The sequence below is a fragment of the Suricata suricatta genome, chromosome 1 (genome assembly GCF_006229205.1).
Source record: "Suricata suricatta isolate VVHF042 chromosome 1, meerkat_22Aug2017_6uvM2_HiC, whole genome shotgun sequence".
Lineage (NCBI taxonomy): Eukaryota > Metazoa > Chordata > Mammalia > Carnivora > Herpestidae > Suricata > Suricata suricatta.
Window position 1 is genome coordinate 79,289,792 of NC_043700.1, and position 19,323 is coordinate 79,309,114.

A 19,323-nucleotide genomic window follows, 5' to 3' on the forward strand; every position below is an offset into this window, starting at 1 on the left:
TAATTTTGAGAATGAGTATAATTTCTTTTGATATAGAAGTTACATAGTATTTTAATGTTGAGTATTAAGTAGAATAAACATTTTTCAACTTCATTATAAATTCTAAACAATAGTATGCTATTTCCTGTGTAATAACTCCTATAATTATGAAAAATATGACCTTCAATATTTGTATAGTATAAGCAAATATAAAAATTGTATAGAACACTACTTGTAAATCAGAAAATGCTCTCCTTTCGATGAAACATAGAGACCGCTCCCAGGGAAGAGACAATGCCCTGAGTGGGTGCGTTTGCCTCTGCCTTGCTCCCCAGGGACCCACTTGTAGCCAATTTATCTCAGTAAAGATGATGTGGCTTATGCTGGAATCTGTACTGCTGGCTGTCTCCGTTCATGATTGTTGCCCATCCTCACAGTTTTGCGTTTTGATTAAGAGGGTATAAAGTAACTTAACGCAACTCACACTCATGCAGAAAAATAAGCGTTGATGGGTTCCGGTGAGCCCATTCATCTTCGCTCTCAGCTGTGTCACTCAAACATCCACGTTTTTGTTATTGTTATTGTATTTATGTGGGAAGACATTTTACAATCTTCATAGTTCTGTGGTGTTATTCCCAGTACAATCTTGCTCTGGCAATTTTCAGTTTGAGGTTTGTATGGGTCAGCTGAAAAGTCTCGCTGTCAATGTCGCCAGTGCTCTAGAAAATCTGTGTTCAAGCCCTAGCATGGTGGTGAGATCACGCCCGAGTATTACTGGATTCATGGCATGCGAAGTCAGGCACTAAACTAGTTTAGGCGTACTCGCAGGCCGTATGTTTTTGGGTACGATGCATAGTACTTTATTCCTCCTTTTGCTGACTTACAAACTGTAGTATTGGTTATATCATAACCGTCTTTAACATCAGCACCACACTACACATTGAGACACTGCTCTTGAAACAGAAGTGGGGGTCACAGATTCTTAAATGATAATTAATAAACACATATAATACCTTAGTGGTAGGATAGGAACTGAAGCGTCAAGTTTAGAGTGCAAATATTTTAAGAAAAAAAAAAGGAATTAGAATAATTTCAGATTTAGATGAAATCAATACAAATTTCTACTTTTGGTTTTAATACTTCTGCTTAATGCTCATTTGATTTTGATTGTATAAAAGGAAAAATTTAACAACAAATGATTGAGTTTTTTAGAAAAAATAATTTTTCGAAAATAATTTTGAAATGGCTAGGTTATTATTCTTTCCCTTTCTGTGCTTTGCCAATTTGTGAATTTCTCTCCCTATGAACTAGACACATTACAGACTTTTGTAGCCTTTTGATTTCTGACTCTTCCTATTTTTTACTTCTGAGGTAATTCATCTTCTTTCCTCTGGCTCAGGAATCTCTGAGGTACTGTGCTGAAAGAACGTTAGGGTAGGGATAAGAAGCATTGCTTTTCTGGTTGTTTGTTTTTAATAATTCCTTTGCACTGACAGTATCCGAATTTTGTTCCTTTTCGATTCCAGTCATTATTTTTAAAGCAATAGAATTCTCAGATTTCTGTGAAACAACTGCACAGAAATAAGCATACATTTATAGGAAACATTCTTTTATGGTAAGCTTCCAAAAAATCTGTGTAGTTTTGTTTCATTTTCAGTGTCCCTTTGAGTTGTTTCTTATCAGATAATTCAGATTTCCAAACTCTCCACAGAGCACCATAGTTTAATGTGGTTACTGTGTCACTTGTGCTTTGAACTAGAATTTTTTAACTCAATTTTGAAATGAATTCTTTTTTCCCACAGAAACTTCAAGGAACAGAAATCTGTGTCTTATTTATAGATTTAGACTCAAATTTCATGAAATATAGTAGACTCCATTTTTGAAGTTGTAGAATAAAATGTATTTGCATGTAGTGAGGAAATGCCTCCAGTATGTAAAGTGGTTCCTACTCCTGTAACTCCTCTTCATTTAAATACATAGTTACTAAATTACTGCCTGAGTTTTCTAGCATCTCATTTGGACTTGGTATCTTAATCTGGTACTAACCCTTTTACTTTTGTATTATATCTCCTTTGTTTTGCTAGTGTACATTTGGTAGTTCCTGTCTCCTCTGATTTTTTTTAGATCTGAATTTTATTTTCTCTTTTTATTCTGCAATTCATTGCCATATATCTCTGACTCTCATACTATAATGTAAACAAGCTAAGGTCCTTGTATAGAAGATTACAAGTATAGGCATGAAAGACAGTGGATAATCATAAAATAATAGTAATAATAATAGAAGAAGAAGGCGAAGTGGAAGGTACTATGTGCTTTATGCTCTGATAAATGTATTAAAGAGATTATCTTACTGACCCCTATCAAATTAGCCTATGATATTATTCTTTTTGCCACTTTATAAATTAAGAAACAGATATATGGGGTACCTGGGTGCCTCAGTTGGTTAAGTGTCCTGACTTTTGATTTCAGCTCAGATCATGATCTCACGGTTCATGGGATCATGGGATCGAGCCCTGTGTTGGCTCTGCAGGGAGCCTGATAGCAAGGAGCCTGCTTGGGATACTCTCTCCCACCCTCTCTTCCCCTCCCCCACTCACATTCTTTCTCTCTCTCTCTGTCTCTCTTTCTCTCTTTCTCTCTCTTTCTCTCTCTCTTGCAAAATAAACTTAAAAAAAAAAAAGGAAACAAATAAAAAGTAGTTAAGTGATCTGGACAAAGTTACGGTGCTCATAAGTGGGAAAGCCAAGGTATGGAGCCACACATTGCTCATTGCAAAGCCTGTGCTCTTAGTGGTACACTGCTTGTTTCCTTTGACAGAGGAGAAAACCGAGAACTTGTTAGAGCATATCACCCGTTATGTGACTTAGGTGATGGAGGAACACAGCAAGGACTCATGTCCAGAACCGCTTCTTCACAGTTTCTTCCATTTCGATTTCACCAGTGCCTCGTCTTGCAGTAAATGAAGACATAATGAGCGTTCCATGCCATGGAGAAGTCAGACATATTAGCCTTGATGGCAGAAAGTGGGAGCCAGCCTTCCTGGTTAAGGGGAAGACTGAGGGAAGCCTGTGTGGTCTATTCTCACCCCAGCAGCTTGGCATTAGGAGGCCCAGACCTGATTTACTGTCCAAGCACCTGACAGTCATTTGCTTTGCCAACCTTATCTGAATGTCTTAGGGCCATGCAAGCAGAAATTTGGAACATCATAATCCTGTGTCATGATAAAAGGATGAAGAGATTAGATCTGTCTCTGGGAATGGTACTAACAGTCAGGAAGAATTACGTTGCTCTTGAAGTATTCAAACAACAACAAAGGCAGAGAAAGGTGCGGGGAGAGTAAAGCTTCTTTTTTAGGAAATCCTTCTCAGAAGAATTGAGACAGATGGATATGTTTTGACCTTGTGTTTGTTACATGTGAGCTTCCTTGTGTACCTCTTCGCGGTTTAGGTTTTATTCAGGGCTCATCCACTCAGCACCCATTTATTAAGGGTTTTTCATATGCTAAATACAGTGATAGATTGTTAGAAAAACACTTAATTGCCATCAGTTAATATTTGGCAATTGGTGTCACAAATAACACGATTAATGGAAAGTCTCATTATTTATTGAGCATCTACTTGCATGCAAAGAATCGGTGAGGTGCTCTTCCTGCGTGGTCTTTAACCCACGCGGCATGTCGGCCCTGCTCTGCAGCAGCCCGTCCACAACCCTGCAGCTGCCTTTGCACAAGGAGGATTCGAATCCAGTTTGGTCTGACTCCACAGCTTGTTGTGTCTCATTTTCCTGCCTCTTAGGAAGCTAATGATCTGATAGAATCTTTGCTTCCTCCTCCATTTATATTCTACCCTTTGGAGAGTTTCAGGGCCTCGATTCTTCTTTCTTAATGTTTTATCCTAAAATTCAGTTTCATATGCCAGTAACATAGTAGGGATTCAGTAATTATTTGTTAGGATTTTGATTCATGATGATGACTTCCTTTCATGTGTATGAATGGTAAGTGTAAACCTGGTGTGTTTGTTTCTAAAGGGAATCCGTTTAAATTAGTGACTATAGTGCTGTCTAAGCATCAGACTGTATCTAGAGAAGTACCCTGCCAAGTAACAGTGAGGGATAGATTGTAATTTGCTTGAAAAGCTGAAACCCTTCTTTAGAATTTACGATTTGACAGTGGGCCACTTTACCTTGTCACAGGATCTTTTAAGAGAGCAGTTAACGAGTGCTCTATTATTTCTTCTGTAGTCTTTTGCATGTAACCCCTCCAAGTTAAGCAAAAATTTATAGAATTTTATCAGAATGGATGTGACAAAATATTCTTGAATTTTTTTCATAAAAAGAAAACTTGTTTTCATTTATTACTTTTGCCACATTTACGGTACTGCTGTCACGTAACATAAATTTAACGTAAGACTCCCATGCTCCTAAATAGACACATGCGTTATGTTTTATGATACACAGATGTGCGGAGAGGCTATGAAAGAAATAAACAATAGCTATCTACTGTTTGTTTTTAAATGTTCCCTATTTTATGTAACGTTTATATGTGCACATATTTATGCAAATAGGAATCTATCATAAATAGTGTGGATGGGCATGTGTGCATCTATATTGTTTTAGGATTATTTTGCTTTCTCACCAATCATGAATACTTACTTTCCATTGCTGTCAAATGTATGTACTTAGAGAAAGTAAGGTCCACATTATGAAGTCCTTAGATTTTTATTTTTTGGTGATTTGGTAATATAAATTTAACAATTTAACCTCCTTCAACACACACAGATTCTCACATACACACAGATACACAGTTCAACTTTGTTTCTAAAAGTAAGAGAACAACAACCAAAAAAACATGTCTTTTTCTTAATCTCCCAAGGGCATGTTTTTAACTTGAGAGCTGGAAGTAATGATAAGGAGAGTTTCCTTGGGCGATGGCATACAGTTTTCTGCACAAGCATGCTCGGAGTGATAAAAAGATGCAATTGTCACAAACAACTCACAGGTCAGGAGCACAGACATGTTCTTTAGCCCGTGGGCAGTGGGTCAGAATAAGTTTGTTCTTGGAATGCATGAATACATCTGAAGCCCCACGGAACTTGAGATGAAACTTGCCACCGATTGACAAGAGTTTCAAAGAATAGACTTCTTTTCATTTAAAATGGAATTAAACTTTCTTAGAGTTTTTATTTCCTATCACCATTCTTTTCCTGTATGTAAATAATGGTTATGCAAGTCTTCTTAATTTAAGTACCAGATTATAGTCTTTAAAAGTATATGTGTGCTGAATACTTCTTTAATGACATCTTTTCTTAGCAGTATTTATTTGAACTTCAGGAGGATTTTAAAAATCACAGCCAAACATTTTAATAGTCATGTATATCTTGACTTCTTTTTTAAAAGTTCTCCAGTTAGCTTTCTCGGGTACCAGAAAGTAAGATTACAGAAGTAAGTTCTGATACTTCCACAACACTGTCTAAAACCCTTTCTGTATTAAATGAGGGTGATAGACTTTGATAGGCAACTGAAAAAAAACCCTTTGAGATGAAATAACATATCTGTGATTAATTATAAAACAGAGTAGTATTATACTTTATTGAATGCACCAGCGTAGAAGTTAGAGGATGGAGATGGCATGTAAAAACCTACTTAATCGACTCTGTCACATAGAATTAACTAAAAATGCACATTATAAACCCTGAGAGCAGTGTGTAAGAACACTGTGCTTTTCCCTTAGGGAGGGAGCCAGCAGGAAGTCAAGGCACCAGCACACACGTACTCTTTATTGATCCAGACGCGTGGAGAGGGGAGAGTCTTGCATCTGTGGGGTATTCCTTCACGCTTTTCGGCGTGATCCAAGTGGAGATAACAGGAAAGGCCTCTGATTCTGACAGACTCCAACCTCATAAACACGTAGGAAGGGGTAGCGGACACTGTTTGAGCTTTATGATGGATTCAGGATGTCACATGTCTTACCTCATTCAGTCTTCTAATAACCTCACCCGAAAGGTGATATATTCCTGCTTTAACTAAGGAATGCACTGAGCAACAGCAGTTCGACGTCCTTTCGGTCACACAGCTGGGCCAGGTGGGAAAATGGAGATGGAGAAAGAATTGTCCATGCTATTGAGGATTTTCTAGAGAATGTATATTTTGTTTAGAATCTTAAAATTAAATAATTTTGGAGAACAGAACAGACTGGGCCACTTCAATTTCTTTTTTTAACCTTTAAGTGAAAGGGAGCAAAAAATCAAGAGGCCATATGTCTTTTCCATTTTCAGACAGGTGAGTGTCAGAAAAGCATTCCTTTCTCATCTCAGATTTGTGTCCTTGCCATGCCCTCGGTCTCCTTCATGGAGTAAAGGAGGACAAACCTCGTGTCTTTTCTCTATGATCACATTTGAAAGCAGCTCTCTTGTCCAACTTTAAATCTTCTCTCCTTTTTTTCTCAGGAAGGAATGTGACACAGTAGAAAGAACAGCACGCTTTAATGCCAGGCTTGGGTTCAAGTCCCAGCATTGCCCCCAGCTGCATCACCCCTGTTGTCTGCTCTCTTTAATGTCTGTTAATAGAAATAGTAATGACCTCCCTCCCAGGATAATTCTGCACAATGAATAAGTGCAATAAAGTTCTGTGGACTGCCTTGCATTAGAGAAAAACACTCTATCAATACTGTTTTCCTTGCTTCTTGCATTAAACTTACTAAGTCCCTCAACCATAACTTAATGTTTGATTTGTTTGCTTGCTTGGTTTGTTGACGTTCTTTCTTAAATGTGACATTCACAATTCTCAAAATTGGAAACCTTTGACCTGGACACGTCATTCCTATTATCTGAGAAATAGATACTTACCTGAAACCTAAAGTCTGGCGTTAATCCCTCCAACAGCAGATATGGCTTCTTATCAGGTGTCAGATATCAGCAAGAGGCATATGGAGAGCAGTGTGTTTGGTTGAAACAGAAACAGAGTTGGGCAAAACATTTAGAAATAATTTTTTTTTTACTTAAAACTTTAGCTGGGGCCCCTGGGTGGCTCAGTCAGTAAAGTGTCCAACTTTGGCTCAGGTCATGATCTCGCAGTCTGTGGGTTCAAGCCCCACGTCAGGCTCTGTGCTGACAGCTCAGAGCCTGGGGCCTGCTTCAAATTCTGTGTCACCCTCTCTCTCTGTCCCTCCCCTGCTCACCCTCTGTCTGTCTGTCTGTCTGTCTCTCTCTCAAAAATAAACATTAAAAAAATAAAAATAAATAAAAATTTAGCAATACAGCCTTGAAATCAGGACAGAAATTCATGAATATAACATAGTGTATCAGTTGCTATTAGAGTGTACTAATGCATTTTATTGCTGAATATATCACAAATTGTCCACAGAATTAAATTCCAGTGACATTTCTCAGGATCGGACTGTGAGAATAAAGGGAGACATCAAACACAGAAGTAGGGAGATTTGCTTCTCCAACTGATTACATGTCAGTGTCCTTTAGGGACGCAACTGCCTAAGATTATCAAAAGGCTCAAACGTGAGTCACTTTCTACTTACTGTTAAATTTATATCAACTAAATTTAAAATCGGAATATGGGAAGTATACAGATATCATGGGATTAGGATAGTGGAGAAGTAGAGAGAATACATGAAATAGAGACATATCCAAATACATACATATATATCCAAGTCTGTCTCTTGTATTGCTTGGCAGGGTGGTGGAGTAGTCTGAACTCAGTTTTCCTATCTGTGGGATGGGGACAATAGTAGTTCCATCTCACAGAGAATTACTTGATAAGAGACGTTTCCAACAGTGACATTCCATATATATGTATATATACATATATGTATATGTATATATGTATATATGTATATATATAATTGATTAGCTTGTCTAGCCTCAGGTTTTGTTTTATTTTGTTTTTGCAGTTGAGGATTAGACTATAGGACACAGCCTATCTGAAACAGTACCTGGTGCAAAGCAGGTGCAAATCAATGCTCATCACCTATTATTAAAATTATCGTTATTATTATTTTGCAATGCATTCAATTAGACTGTCTTTAATTTATGATTCAAATGGCTCTGCAGTCATATATTCTGCATTTTTCTTTATGTTTCCAATCTATGTTCATGAGACTGTAGGTATGACCATGGAAACCAATTAGCACTTTCTTAGTCTGCATTATTCAAAAGATGTCATATTCATCAGACTGCAAATTAGAGTTTTCAGTCACTGAAGGGACAGCACATACTTAGTGCACACTTTAATAGCTTCTCAGTTTGTATAGAAAAGCCTGAAATCGTTCCTCTTTTAAAATGCAAATCACATTAAGTTAATATCTGTACACAAAGACCTACCTGCTTAAGAAGTTTGAGAGCTAATTTAGCTTTGAAGATAATTTGCAGGAATGATTAGGCTTGCAAGGAATTATATTTGACCTGAAAATTTGGTATTGGATTTGCCCATGTTTACCAAAGTCACTTTTGTCATTATCTCTCTGTGTTTCTGCTGTTCTGGACACATTTATATCAGCTTTTTCTAAATGGTGGGTTTTTTTTTTTTAAACACAGCATCTCTTCAGTTATTCATATATGTTCCTAGAATGAAGGAATTTCATGTCAAGTAAATTTGAAAATGCTGTTCTAAAAGACTGAAGAGGGTTGCTTTACCGTAGGACTTCTCAGTGCCTTCATTATTCCTCAAGGCCCTTTGGGAAGACAGATGTTGCTTCTAGCTTTCCCACACTAATCTCAACACAAGAAGCTTTTTTCATGGAATACCTATCCACAGCTTATCAGATGTTGTGCTCCAAGAAACACAGCAGCATAATTTAGAAAATGCTGTTTTGGAACAAGAACAGGCAAGTATTTTTCAGAGAAATACATGAGTGACTATCTTGGGAAGCCTTGGTGTCTCAGTTGTTTAATCCTCTGACTTCACCTCAGGTCATTATCTCACGGTTCATGAGTTCAAGCCCCACATTGGCCTCCGCAGCTGGTAGCATGGAGCCTGCTTGGGATTCTCTTTCTCTCCCTCTCTCTCTGCCCACCCCCACTCGCTATGCTCTCTCTCTCTTTCTCTCTCAGAATAAATAAATTAACTTAAAAAAATAAATGATTGTCTATAAGCGTGGTCCACTTTGCCCCCCCCCCCATAAGCCTGTTTTCTAACACGTGTATCTGTAAGCAGGCATGTGGTCTTCATGCAAATGAACACCCACTCCTACATATACTTTCCACCCATGCACGTTATGCTCCTATGTAACATGCAGTTACCCACCCCTGTTTTCCCATCCCTCACCCCCTGTCCGTACTCATTGCCAATCCTGTGGCATTTTACACTCACGTCATGACCTGTGTAGACGCCAGTTTGTGAAATTTGTACAGAACTATGGCAAAGGAGTTACAAAATATATACTGTCTCTTTTGTATGCATTGACTGCTTCGTTTTCAGCTTGCATAAGTGGACACGCATTTATTTTCACAAATTAGAACTCATAAACTGAAGTAGGGGAAATTTGACCTGGACCTGTCATTTCTATTATCTGAGAAATAGATACTTACCTGAAACCTAAAGTCTGGCATCAATCCCTGTAAGGCTCAGTAAGTTAAGCATTCAACTTCAGGTCATGATCTCACAGTCTATGAACACCAAAAGCTGTGCTTTTTGGTACTTTTCAGTTCTTTGTTAAACTAAAATCCATCAGACGCCCTCATGTAGCAGAAGCTAGAAATCTGAGTGTCATTTTCAATTCATCCTTTCTAAAATTCTTATCTGATTATGCTCCTTTCTTCCTAAACCGTATAAACAATATGTTCCTTCCTGTCCCCCTCCACATGAGCATGTACATGGACATATGTGTGCAAAAACCTCGTCCAAGATGTACAAGATGGTACAGCCTCATCTGCAGCCGCACACAACCACACTGATCACCACTTCCTTCATCCTTCACAGCGGCCTGTGCGCACTTTCCACTTTGTAAAGGCGGAGTCAGAATCCCTGCATTTCTCTGGAAAACTCTCTTCTCAGGGTTTTGAGCTCAGTTTCAACTTTGGCCAACAAGAGAGCACAACTCTTCTACGTATAGAGCACCTTGTACTCTCTCCTGTACTGATGGTCAATTCTTTCTCCTCTACTTTTCTGACATCTTTACCCAAGGAATGAGTCTTACCCGTCCAGAATACCCTGGCATTCTCCAAGTTTACTTTCTTTGGGAACTTAGATACAATAATCTCCAGACATGTTAGTGAAAAGCTCTGGTCACCACCCCCACCCAGGCTTCTCAATTTCCCATGACCGAATGACCATCGGACTTTTGAATGGGTGCCTGAAGAAGCGGGTCAGAACGCATCACCCTGCCGACTAACAGAGGCTTGCTCATCACTGGAAGGTCACTGGTGTTAGCTGTGTTTCCAAGGAGGTTTGACTTTGCTGTTCTATTTATACATTGTCAGTTCCACTTCATATACAAATGAGTGAACTGTGCTGGAGGTACCTTCCTTGAGGGAATATAGAAAATTACCTGCCCCTTGACAATGCATTCTCCCCCACATAGTATGCTCTAGTTTAGGATCATTTACCCTAATCTATTAAGTGAAATTAATTGATGTCTATATAAGTCTGTGGCATAGCATGGCTATCTCATAGTACAAGTGCATTTGAAAGAGATTGTTTACAATAATATTAAGTAAGGTACAGAATTGTCAGGAATGAAGACAAATACTATTTTATTAATAGAATCTAGGGAAACTAGAAAATATGATAAAAGGTTTTAAGAATGCAGAAGAGCAGGATGAGATCAAAGATAAGAAGATAAAATATAGAAAAAGAACAGTTACATTTATTTTGGTGTACTTAATTAGATATAGTACCAATATATGAAAATTACTTTACATGTATGCACACTGTTTTGTAGGCTGTGCTTCAGTGGGGGATAGTGGCTTCTAGTAATGGGCCCAACCTGTTTTGTGGATGATCTGTTGGGTTCTTCGATCAATGTGCTTAAGCTTATTAGAATAAGAAATACCTAACAGCAATACCCAAATGCCTGATAGATAATTTAGGTAATTAAGGAGTCTTCTTTATAATACTGTGTAACACTGATGAATTTGTTACACTATAGGACAGTTTTACCATCTTGAACATACAGTAAGGTTTTTTTTAGTTAACTGAAATTATTGAATGAGGATTTAACTGAACCTGATCTAAGTGGTACTGAGGATATATTACAATAGGACAAGGAAATGAAATGACCAAATTCGCTTGTAGATACATGCTGAATATTACTTCTTTCTTATGTTCAAACATGTAAATTGGAAAGGAAATAAATACATTCCTTTAAAACTTAGTATAAAACTTGATTGTTAAAAAACAAACATAAGGCCCATAATAAACTTAGTCTAACCCTTATCCATTCATTGAAGATCAGAGCAGATAACTTGAATTTTATTTTATTTTTATCTTTCTCAACATAGATACAGTCTCCCTTTTTCAAAGCAGTGTGAAAGTTTAAATCCTAAACTTAAAAATGGTGTATAGTGGGGATTATTCTTTTTCTTATCTAGAATCAAACTGAAGATTTTCCAAGGACTCAACACAGTGTATGGGAGAGACAGGAGAGACAGTCTCTAAGGTCATTGGGTTTGCTTCTTTGTTGGACAGACTGCCAACTAACACTAAATTTCCTGACTATTGAGACATACCTCTAGTGCCACTAAAAATGAATTGCTTCTATGACCAATTCTATTATTGCTTCTATGATGTATCCTTTAAAGTACTTTAAGGTTGTTAGGCCTGCTATTGTCACATTGGAAGAAGTTAGAGTACCATTACTTTCACCAGGAATGTTAATTACTTTGCTTAAATTTCTCCAATAGTAAATTTCATTTACTAATGATAGGATAACCATTGAAGTGAGATTACATAATGGGTTCATAAGCTAGATTTTAAGTACAGTATCCCTTTATATTTTAATAGGACAAGGGCGTTTTCTGTCTACTCTCTCTTTCATGGATCTCTTCCTCCCTGAGACCTCCACTAGTCTTTCAAACCAGGACTATTCAATTGATCATCTTTCCTGCCAAATTTATTTGAAGAATGTATTCAGATAATAAAGGATATATCAGAGGACATGGTAAAAACTCATATAACTGGTTTCATAGTGTTTGTCATAAAATTTATTGTTTTCTCAGAGATTATTTTTAAAAAAATTTTTGGGTTCAAAAATGATAGTCATGGACATGATGTGGCAACAAAATTTTGTGTTTCAGGATTCGGGTGAGTAAAAGATGGGAATACATATTTTTTGGAGACTGTTTTTCCTTTTTTACACGTTACAGGTCCATTCTTTAATGAAAGATTTGTGAAACTTCCATCTCATGCCTTCTCTATAGAGAGATGGAGTCAGAAAAGAGGACTGATGAATTTCTAAGAGATAAGGAGAGTTTTCTCCTGGAACTGATTATAAGAATAGAATCATGGACAACTCTGAAGCTAGAGAGGCAAAGAATGGAGAACAAGCAACATTTTTATAACAGCACATGAATACTCATTTTGGGAAAAAGTTCCCCCTTCTATTTTTGAGTCATGCACATTAATGATTAGCACATAAGCTGAGTCATGAGGGTCCAATGCAGACTATAGAATGGATGTGTAGACCATCTCTTATATTAGCTGGGACTGGAACCCAAGTCACATCACTCCTAAAAATAGCGGTCCATTCTGCCGTTAACTAGACACTAACCTTAGGAAGGAAGTATGTGTGTGTGTTTGCCCTCTTCAATTTTATTGGCTGGGAAAAGAAGACATTGAAGTCAGTGCTTTGGTTCATAGTGCTAAAAGCCTGAGGATTGTCTCCATCTATGACCTTCTTGTTGGGGATAGACTCAGGGTTGCAGGCAGAGAGAGGTAAGCAAGTAATTTTTTGTATTACTTAGAGGACCTGATTAGTGAAGTATACAAGGAAAAGGTATTGATTATTATTAAAAAACTTCTGTTTTCCTGAAAGACACCTGTTCCAGGATCAAGTTTAAAGAAGTCGTTACTAACATAAGTACTGCTTAGAGTTCTGAGGGCACCTTACAGTCTTCATCTGTAATTGGTAATAAAGCACCTGATAGCATTGATATTGAAAATTTTAGTAAATACATGCAATACAATTGACATATGACTGGTACATAGTGCACAATAAGTGCTGGTCATCATCACTGTCATCATCATCATCTTGAGGGTCTCAACACTAAGCCTGAATAGCTTTCTCTTTTTGCAGAAATGAGTTTACACCAACTCTTGGTTGTTTATACCTACGTGTCTTTGATCATACATGTCCCCTGCCCATGGTCAGCATGGTTCAGTGAGTGATCAGTGCCAGTCACATTTGGAAGGTGATATTTTGAGCAAAAATTTGGAGAGATTAACCCTACAGATATCATCTGAGGAGTGACAGTGGCAGTGGTGGTCCTGCTGCTATAGCCAATGTAAAGAACAATAACGAGGCCCATGAGGCAAAAGTTGAATGAGCAGTACTAGGACAGTAGAAGAAATAAGGTCAAGAAGGTGGCATGGGTCTAGATGCTGTAGGAGTAAAAGCCATTGTGCCTGCCTCATCTTCTACTCTGAGTAGAGCCAAGAGTCATGCCTGGTTTTGAGAAGACAAGTGGAGTGCTCTGACTTCTGTTGTGTTAAGAACAGAATCACAGCAGGAGGCCAAGTAGGAGTCTTCTGCCCTAACCCAGGTGAAGAGTGATGGTGGATTTTACCAGGGAGGTAGTTCAGAGGTGCTGAGAAGTGACCACGTTCTGGATAGATTTTTAAGACAGAATGAATGTGTGGTGACAGCATGGGTGTGGCATATGAGAGAAAGGAAACAACAATGAATCCAAAGATCTGGTTTAGACTTTGAAAGCAATGGAGTTGCCACTGATTTAGTAGGGGAAAGCTTCGGTGAAACAAGTTTTAATAGGAAGATTGTGAGTCCCCTTTTGAACATTATCAAATTTAGATAATATAAGTTTGTAAGAATGAATTAATAAACTGATGAAGGGGGGAGAAGCAACCATACGAAGCTAGGAAAATGTTTTAAACTACAATCAAGAGAAACAAACATGAATAAGTAAATAGAGAAAAATTATCATTAAAGTTTTAAAATTTGTTGGTAAAAAGGCAGAAAGAATTTTTTCAAAGCTGTCAATCAAGTCCTCTAACACTTCAATTTACTAAGCAATAACAAGATGGGGAAGAGAAAGTATAATAACATTAAAAACATAATGGTTTAAATAAAACCACATTGGGAATAGGAATAGTAATTTGATACTACAGAAAACAGTCCATGTAAAGGAAAACACTCCTGTGTATTTCTCCTCTATCACTTACACAGGGCATTTCTGGCTTTTGGTCACCAAATGTGTGGGATGCCTGTGGAATTGGGATGCCTCACCCCCGCCCCCCAGTACATGGGTGTGTTCACCAACCCAGAGGTTATCTGACCCTCTTACTTTTGAGATTTTAGGGAGGGTTCATCACATAGGCAGGATTGGTCATTCACCCAATTCCCAGCCCCTCTCCCTTTCATGGAAGATAGAGGGTGAGCCTGACAAATCTAAGCTTCTAATTGTGTCTTGGTCTTTCTGGTGACCAGCCTCCATCAAGGAGCCTACCAAACATTGCATCGTTAGAACAGAAACACTCAGATCATCTAGGAAATTCCAAGGGATTTAGGAGCTCTGTGTCAGGGACCAGGGTCAAAGACAAAATATTAGAGCAAAAGATGTTCCCAGTGCAGTTATCACTTAGAAAATTACGAGGGAACCAAGCACAGAATAAAATATATATTTCTATTATTTTGCAATCAGTAATGCATATGATAAACCCAAGAAATATTGTAGATTTCAGAATGCTACCAGTAGTTATATACCCTCACCTCTTTTACGGTTTCCACAACCAGGACCACCAACAACACAATAGTAACAATTACTAAGTGCTTGCTCAGATTGTCTCATTTAAACCTCAAAAAATCATATAATGGAGGTAATATTATTATCACTATTTTATAGATGAAAAATTAGCTTAGAAGTGATAAATAAATTGCCCAATACCACATTGCTGGTAAGTTGCAGAGAAAATGAACAAAAATAGAATGGATGAGAGAGAAGATAATTTATAGGCACAGCAATTTTTAAGGATGGAATAATAGACTTATTTCAAGAATGATAGTCCAGATTTAGTAATCAAAGTCCTATTAAGATGGAACTTTCCAGACATCTGCAAATATAATTCAAATGGGTTCTATATGAATAAAGCAAAAGTAATGAATAATGACCCATATTGAGTTTTATTCTAATAATTTTTAAAGTTAGAGATTTTAAGAGTGTTACAGACTGAATGTTTGTATCCCCTCAAAATTCATCTTTTGAAGTCCAAAACCCCTTCTGTAATGATATTTGGAAATGGGGTCTTTGGGAAGCGATTAGGGTTAGATGGGGTCATAAGATGGGGCCTTCATGATGGCACTAGTGCCCTTGTAAGAAGAGACACCAGAGAGCTTGCTCTTTCTCTTCATCATGCAAGGACACGGCAAGAAGGCAGCGGTCTGCAATTCAGGAGGCGATCTCTCACAAGAATCTGACCAGACTGGCATCCTGATCTCAAATTCCAGCCAAAATTGTATTTTATGGCAGCCTCAGCAAACTAAAACAAAGAATTACAGGGCTCTGATAGGGTTCTTAAATAGATTATCAAATCATATTCCTGTTTCACCAACTGTGTCTTCTTGTGGTTACCAGTAAGAATTAAATTATCGAATCTACCACCATTGCTGCAACCACAGACATGGGTCTCTGTTCTGTAGAATAGGGTTTTCAAGAATAAGTTGTCAAGAATAGGCCTGCTTCAAGAGATACCAAGTGAATATTAGAAGAAGATGAGGGGTAAAGCTGATTACTATGTTTGAGAATGCTTAGTAAATCCAGGATAAGTGAAATATAATAGTTTATGTAACTGATGGAGATATCATTTGTCAGATTGCTTGCCTCTGTATAGGAGGGGCTATGATAGTCTATGTGGCTTATACTCATGAACTTCCAAATTATAATGTGAAGGTATTTTATATTCGGATGCATTCCCTACCAGAACTGCCACTGTAAATAATAATTTGGGGATTATGAAGGGAGCCATGGGAAGAAGGTTTTCTGTCCTTCAAAGTACCAAACAATTCCCTGGATGCAATTCAGAAAGCAAGGAACTGAGCACAGAAGTACTTTGGAAGCATCTCATGGATCAGAACATTTCATATTATATGTGCTACTTAATGGAAGAAGATAATGCTGCTTACAAGAAATAATTCTCTCAGTATGTAAAGAAAGTAATTCTAGACATGGAAAAGATACACAAGAAGGTTCATGCTGCTTTAGGAGAGAACACAGTCTTAAAATTAAGTTTAAAAAAAGACATGAAGGGGTGCCTGGGTGGCTCAGTCAGTTAAGCATCTGACTTCGGCTCAGGTCATGATCTCCTAGTTCATGAGTTCGAGCCCCACAGCTGTCAGCTCCAAGCCTAGCGCCTGTTTTGGATTCTGTGTCTCCCTCTTTCTCTGCCCCTCCCCTGCATGCTCTGTCTCTTTCTGTCTCTCAAAAATAAATAAATGTTAAATTTTTTTAAATAAAAAAAGAGATGATATGATCCCCAAATGTCTGTTGCTCAGCAGAAAGATCTTGTCGCCCAGAAGACCAGTTGCCTCAGAGCTCAGGAGCAAGCTGTGAAGGACTAAACTAAAACCACAATTTTATGAAAATTTTTCAGAGAAGAATGATAAACATATTGACAAACAACTGGAAACAAATTACCACTGTTTTATTTGGTTTTCAAAAACTAATTTTAAAAAATCAGATGTGGCCTTCTGATTTCTATTGTTCTTAGACCAACTGCAGTGTGACTGGTGACCTGTGTATGAGGCCTTAAGCCTGTCTCTTAACCTCTTTGGGTCTCATTTTCTATGAAATGAATCGGATGATACTTATTCTCTGCTCTAAACCATCTTGGACATTATTCAATCCTAACACTGACTTATGAGGAGTTTATCTGAGAAATAAGGAGAAAATAGCTGCATCTGGGTTTATTTAAAGCTAGTGAAACTTCTATTTGGAACACATACATCAATTTAGTTCTAAAAATTTTCCAAAAGGTTATCTAGCAATTGCTCTTGAATTGAAAATTTTACTCCTGTGACCTTTAATTTTGATTGTTTTTCTACTCCTGCCAAAATCCATTCTTTTTATTATACAGATTCTTTTTTAGAGAAGTGATGAGGACCTTTTAATTACTTGTAGATAAGCTGTCTTAGAAGTCTTAGAATAGTCTTTAAAAGGGTTATATTTAAAGAAATAGTAAATGGCTTTCTCATGTACTTAATGTTGAAAAATTGGTGCAGGACATTTGATCTATTCAAATATATCTTCAGAATCTATTTAGCATGAATAAAAGCAGTATGCTGTTTCCTTGTTGCAGTGTCTTGAACTTTGATTTAATTACTCTTCTTTTTTTATTAACAACAACAAAAAAATTCCGTAGGAATTTTTATTGTTCTGTCTAGACTTCTTTACCTGTGAATCAGTCACATCTTGACCTCTAAAATAATTACCAGATGATTTAGGAAGGCAGTGCTAAGACTATGTAGCAGAACAAGATAAAGTCAGAAAATGAGAAATTTCAGGTCTTTAAAATACTTTAAAATTAGTGCTTTCCTAGATAAACTGAGTTTCCTTATTGTGGCAGTAACTATTACTCATTCTGACCATGCAGAAGCACTGGATTCTCAGGTCATCCTTTATCCACATGGTCACCCACCATTTTACCTGTCTGTCTACTCCCTACTCTGGTCCTAGTGCCCTCTGCTCCCCAAATCTCCTCTGATACCTGGGGTCCCTCTTCAGCCCCATTACCATCCTCAGTCAGTTCTCTTTATTTAACTGGAAGCTGAGTCTCTCCTTCTTGCAGCCCTGCCAAGTGGTGTAGGATGAACATCTTCTGAAAACCCTCCTAATTTGAGGCTTATGTCCTCAAACACACCATTGGATTCCCTGCCTTGCCAGGGTTATGGACGATGCCATTCCCCTCATTCCGTGAAGATTTTCACTTGTAATGCACTCTGTTCAACACAACCCCTCTCATGCATCTTGTGATATAATAGTCATGTATATCATCCTTTCAGTACATGGGCCTTTTAGGCTCTTCTCTACCCTACTTCAGCAACCCATTCCCAGGGTCATCCCCCAGATCTTCTCACTAATCCCACCCTTCCAGAGTCTAAATTTTAATTGCTCTATTTTGGTATTTCCATCTCATATTGTGCCAGTGTGCTCCTTTTGGTTGCTCTTTGACTATAGCAAGTTATTGATCCTAAAGTCATGTCTGTACCCTTCATAACTTCCCTTACCCATATTCACTGTTCTTTTCTTATCCAGTTGTGGTTCCATGGGCCCCTCTTCAGTTACTCAGCAAAATAGATATACATAGTGGATAGATAGAGGGAAGATAGATAGATAGATAGATAGATAGATAGATAGATAGGTACCTAGATACCTAGATAAAATAAAAGCTACAACAGCAAATACTGGTTAAATTCCTCATTTTGTTCGCCTAATTCATGCAAGCATCCTCACAGCTGAGTGAACTGGGATAACTTGATTTCCATGTTTATAGATTTCATTTGGGTTCAAAACTCTTCACTACTGTTCTGTAGTTCTATATTTCTGCGGTCCATTCGCTCTCCCACTGTCCTGGACCATTATTTTACACTTCCTTCTTCCCAAAACCTTTACCATATCTCCTGTCTTCCTCATTCTCAGCTGATTTTATCTGGTTTCTGTTTCACTGAGAATAGGAATTTGATTATTTCCCATGCTGTGTTTACCAATCTACCAGCATCCACTCTGCCCAACTTCTCGCTACTATAGATGAACTCTGCTTTATGTCTAAAGTCAATTCCTCCACTAGCCTTTTAGATTTCATCTCTTCTCATCTGAGAACATCATTCCCTTTTATTCATGTGTCATACGTCATTTCCTCTCTACTGGATTATGTCTGTTAACATGAAAAATGCCACCCAATGTCCCATATGTTCTAACTTATGCTCTATTTCTCTACTCATCTTTGTAGAAAAACCATTTCAAGAGCTGTCTCCACTTTGCCTCCTCTGACTGTCCTGAATCCATTTTCATCAGACTTTCATCCTGTTACCTACCTCAACAGTTCTTATCATGACCAGGGATAAGTCACCTCCATAGTGTTAAATCCAATGGAAAGTTCTCAATGTTCCTCCCTTTGGCACATCTGTACACTGGATCACTGTCTCCTCAAACCACATTATTTAGATGGTAT

General features: G+C 37.8%; 1 protein-coding gene across 2 annotated transcripts in view; it reads left to right on the top strand.

The window, feature by feature from the left end:
- INPP4B (inositol polyphosphate-4-phosphatase type II B) overlaps positions 1 to 19,323 on the top strand; it is a 411,625-nt gene that overhangs the window by 155,810 nt on the left and 236,492 nt on the right. The window lies entirely within an intron of this gene.